The sequence below is a fragment of the Cherax quadricarinatus genome, chromosome 6 (genome assembly GCF_038502225.1).
Source record: "Cherax quadricarinatus isolate ZL_2023a chromosome 6, ASM3850222v1, whole genome shotgun sequence".
Lineage (NCBI taxonomy): Eukaryota > Metazoa > Arthropoda > Malacostraca > Decapoda > Parastacidae > Cherax > Cherax quadricarinatus.
This window is the reverse complement of record NC_091297.1, coordinates 46,237,852-46,242,851: the sequence shown is the minus strand read 5'-3', so window position 1 is coordinate 46,242,851 and position 5,000 is coordinate 46,237,852. Positions and strand designations below refer to the sequence as shown.

General features: G+C 42.1%; 1 protein-coding gene across 2 annotated transcripts in view; it reads left to right on the top strand.

Moving 5' to 3' along the window:
* The first annotated feature begins 1,772 nt into the window (after positions 1–1,772).
* The window catches only part of LOC128705284 (serine/threonine-protein kinase Genghis Khan), a 252,260-nt gene continuing 249,032 nt past the window's right edge, over positions 1,773–5,000 (top strand). The window contains exon 1 of one of the 2 annotated variants that reach the window (XM_070081447.1): positions 1,773–1,976. The gene's annotated coding sequence lies outside the window, so the exon portion shown is untranslated. The remainder of the gene's footprint in view (positions 1,977–5,000) is intronic. The other variant, XM_070081439.1, reaches the window with a different exon arrangement.

The following is a 5,000-nucleotide window of genomic DNA, read 5'->3' as shown; positions in this document are numbered from 1 at the left end:
GTGGTTGGTTCTTCTTTGTTGTCCTCCACCAACTCTTCCACATCCTCCCCACTAACCTCCAACCCCATGGACTTCCCCAATGCCACAATAGATTCCACAACTGGCATAGGCTCCTGAGGGTTAGCCCCCAAACCCTTCAAAATCTCACATTCTGGCCACAATTTCCTCCAAGTAGAGTTCAAGGTCCTCTTAGTCACTCCCTCCCAAGCCTTACCTATAAGGTTTACACAATTGGGGATACTAAAGTGATCTATCCAAAACTCTCTTAGGGTCAGTCGAGTGTCTGAGGTCACTTCAAAGCACTTTTGAAACATTGCTGTGGTGTACAGTTTTTTTGAAATTTGAAATGACCTGCTGGTCCATGGGCTGGAGGAGAGGAGTGGTATTAGGAGGCAAAAACTTCACTTTGATAAAACTCGAGTCCCCCGAAATTCGCTCTGCCAAGTCTGAAGGATGACCAGGAGCATTGTCTAATACCTAGAGGCACTTAAGCTCCAATTTATTTTCTAGGAGGTAATTTTTCATAGTGGGGCCAAACACATAGCAAAACCAGTCCTAGAAAAAGTCCCTAGTGACCCATGCCTTACTGTTTGCCCTCCACATCACACACAAATTAGCCTTGAGGACATTGTTTTTCCTGAACACTCTGGGAGTTCCAGAGTGATACACGAGTAGAGGCTTCTCTCTGCAATCACCACTAGCATTACTAAACAACATTAAGGTTAATCTGTCTTTCATAGGCTTGTGTCTTGGCAGTGCTTTTTCCTCCTGTGTAATGTAGGTCTTGCTTGGCATTTTCTTCTCAAACAGGCCTGTTTCGTCACAATTAAACATTTGTTGGGGTTTCAATTCTTCAACCTCTATGTACCCCTGGAATTACTGCACATATTTTTCAGCCGCTTTTTGGTCCGAACTGGCAGCCTCTCCATGCTTTATCACTCTATGTATGCCACTACGATTCATAAAGCTCTCAAACCAACCTTTGCTAGCCTTAAATTCACTCACATCACCACTAGTTGCAGGCATTTTTTTAATTAAATCGTCATGCAACTTCCTTGCCTTTTCACATATGATTGCTTGAGAGATGCTATCTCCTGATAACTGTTTTTTGTTTATCCACACCAATAACAGTCTCTCGACATCTTGGAGTACCTGCGATCCATGTTTCCTAAAGATACTTGCACCTTTCGCAACAACAGCTTCCTTGATTGCCTTTTTGTTGCCCAGGATAGTAGCGACTGGGGTTTGTTGTACAACCTGGCCAGCTCAGAGGCACGCACTCTACTTTCAAACTTACTAATTATCTCTTTCTTCATTTCAATAGTAATTTTCACCCGTTTTACCACAGGGTTGGCACTTGAAGCTTTCTTTGGACCCATGGTGGCTTATTTTCAGTTACAAGAACTAAAAACACTGGAGTAATACAAAATGTTCCAAATGTATGGGTGGGAGCAACCGCACTGGCTTGTAAACATTGGCGCACTAACTGAAGGCAGGCCAGCTGAGGTGCGCTCAGGCCAGCCAGATGCTGGATGTGTATGGGACAAATGATGTAAGTCGAGTTTTTCAGCGTAGGTCAGGGTCAAATTTTTACGCTGACAAGCATTGTAAGTTGGTTTTATCGTAGGTTGAGGTCATTGTAAGTCGGGGGTCCACTGTATTCTGCTCTTATTTAACAGACATTTGGACAGTTTTTGTCTCTCTTTCCCCTCCCCCCATCCCTCAATTATCCCATTATATCAAGGGTTTGCTGTATGGTGTAAATCTTTTTCATTTTTTTACTTTATCAATACATTTTTTTAAATAGATCATCATATATGAAATCAACCGAGCAAAAGGTCGACACAAACTGTTCCGTTCAATCCTGCTGCCCCAGCCACCTCAAAGCCTTGATATCTTGGGTGATGGACGGCTTGCTGTGGGCTTCCAATCTGCCTTCACCATATACTCCATACTTGGTGATCAACATCCTCTATGTAAGTACCGATATGCTTATGCATTACATTTGGGTCTTGACCCTTAAACTGTCCAAATGTAGATCTACGCTGGCACGCGTAGTGCTCCGACCTTGATTTTCTCCATAAGAAAGAATGCAAAAAAAAAGTAGATCTACGTTTGGAGTGCTACACAAGCAAACGTAGATCTACGTTTGGACAGTTTAAGCCGTTAAAAGATATCACATTGCACGTAATATATTGCTGTATATTGTACACTTGTTGTATACTGTACAGTGTGTGTGCAAACAAACCTGTTTCAACAGAGGAAATAAAGACTGTATTAACCCTTTCATTGTCTCTCACATATATAGAGCTACGACTTAATCATAATTCCCTCAAATACACTGTGATAGGTAAATTCTGGCCTAGACATGAGAAAATAGGTCTCTGCAGTGGGTGTGCATGGTGTACAATAAAAATCTGACCCACACATTGTATGATTTAAAATAGTGATTTTGAGGCATATTCTAGGGTTGTTTTTAATGTTTATTGGATGTTTCTTGATATCATTTGACAAAATTGAAAGCATACTAGTGAAAGGGAGATTACTTTGGTCAGTTTTAGACCAGAAATGACTTGAGATAGGCCTTAAAGTGGCAGTAATATTTTAGGCAGTTTTATTAAGGAAGGTTATGGGCCCTGTTGCTTCCCTACGCCCTATGGCCTGTTTTATGGGATTTTACAAGCTCTGCTTCAGTTTTTGAAAAAATCAAAACCATGACCAATCATTTTTGGTTGTATTTTATTAGCTAAGAAATGGGGTAAAATGCTCAAAACCCATCAAAAGTAGTTTGGACTCTTGTTTTTAAATTGTAATTTATGTGTGAAATTGGCCAAATGTTTTATATCTGTTAGCTGAATGGACAGTTTCTTATGCTCAGTCGAAACAGCAGAAGGCATATTTGCAAAATTTCCAGGAATTGGGTCAGTTTAAGAAATGGAATTGCCTAAAATAGGTCTCAACTTGGGTAGAACTGTTGGTGCATAAGGTGCACCCAGACCACCAGCTTCATTCTTGTGTAATTCTGTAATTTTTCAATCAAATTTTGCATGTTAGGTGTCATTACTCTCAGTCACAGGTTCTATACCATTTTAGAAGATAAAATTATTTTTTTTTTAATTGCAATTCTGACAGTACTATGAAAAGTTAAATAAAAAGTAAACTATGTTAAGTAAAAGGGAATTGAATATTATGATGTGGGATTGAATATAATTGACTGTATATGCAAGTATTGATAATGGGTCTGAGAGGACTTGAGGTAGAAATTACCACAGCCATGTTTATTTGAGATTAACATGCAGAAACCTGCATTGTGGTCACAGTGGTGCCCCATGCTAACTTACCTGTTGTATAGATAAAAATACCTAGTTGGTACAGTGGTTAGTTGACTGGCCAGCTAGGTTTAGGACTGGCTTTCCATGGGTTAAATCCTACTATTCCTTGAGTTTGAAGCTTACTATTATTATGCACCTCTTGAATTGTGAGCTGAGTGTGAATGATGGATATTGTGTGATAAACATTAAAGTTTAAAAAAAAAAGTTGTGTATTGTAGAGAGGTTTCTGGAGCATGTGGTTAAAAAGATTTCAGAGTGTATGAGAAAATATCTGATGTATATGACAAAATTAACGGGGTGTGTGTGTGTGTGTATGTGTGAGAAACAGACACAGACGCACAGATATGCATGCACATGTACACGTGCACGCTCACACACACACACACACACAATAAACACAACAGAGGGAGAGAGAAGGCAATGGGAGGAGGAAGTCAGTGTTTATTCATGGGCTTCAGGAGAGCGAGAGGAGGACACAGTGAAAGATGGCAGGAAGAGAAACAGGAGATTGAAAACATCATCAAAGAAATAGGCAAAGAGGACATGACTGAGTAAATTTTCAGAGAACAAGGGGGTACTTGAAGGGGAGAAATTGGTCGGTCAAGCTGATTTTTAAGATAGAAGCAGTACGAAACAAGGTCCTGCAGGAGAGACCATGGCTGAAGGAATCGTCAGCATACAAGAGGGTGTTCCTAGACTGAGACGGAACAAAAACAGAATGACAGCAGCTGAGGGAGAGGACACAAAAAGCAAAAGGGGCTAGGAAGAGGGACAAGGACAGAATCAGCAGAGGACAACCAGAGCAGGGCACAGCAACAAGTGCAAGCACACACAGAACCACCCCCAGAACCCCACAAATAAACACGCTATCCCAACACAAACCACAATCCACACTTACAGCCCCTACCCACACTACGCTGTAGAATCCCACAGCACACTGCCAGGTTCCCCACCCTCACAGACCCCCCAAAACACAGTGTTGGAGAGGAAACTGAAGGTATGGTACACCAATGCTGATGGAATAACGAATAAGCTGGAGGAGTGGCATGAAAGAGTCAAAGAGGCATCACCGGACATCATAGCTCTCACAGAAACCAAGCTCACAGGGATAATAACAGATGCCATCTTTCCAATGGGATATCAGATCCTGAGGAAAGACAGAAGGAAGGGGGAGGTGGAGGAGTGGCACTGCTCATCAAAAACTGACGGGATTTTGATGAGCTGGAGAGAGGAGACAGAGGAGAAGCAGGAGTACTTCAGTCTGAGGTCCCAAGGTAGTAATTGCAGTGGTGTATAACCCACCGCAGAACAGCAGGAGGCCAAGGCAAGAGTATGATGAGAGTAACAGAGCAATGGTTGACACACTGGCTGAAGTGGCGAGAAAGGTTCACGCAAGCAGGGCAAAGCTGGTGATTATGGGTGACTTCAACCACAAGGAAATTGACTGGGAGAACCTGGAGCCACATGGGAGGCCAGAAACATGGATGGCTAAGATGATGGAGGTGGTACTGGAAAACCTTAAGTACCAACATGTAAGGAACACTACCAGAGAGAGAGAGAGGAGAGGATGAACCAGCAAGACTGGACTTAGTATTCACCTTGAGTAGTACATATATTGAGGACATCACATATGACAGACCCCTCGGGGCCAGTGATTGTGTGGTTCTG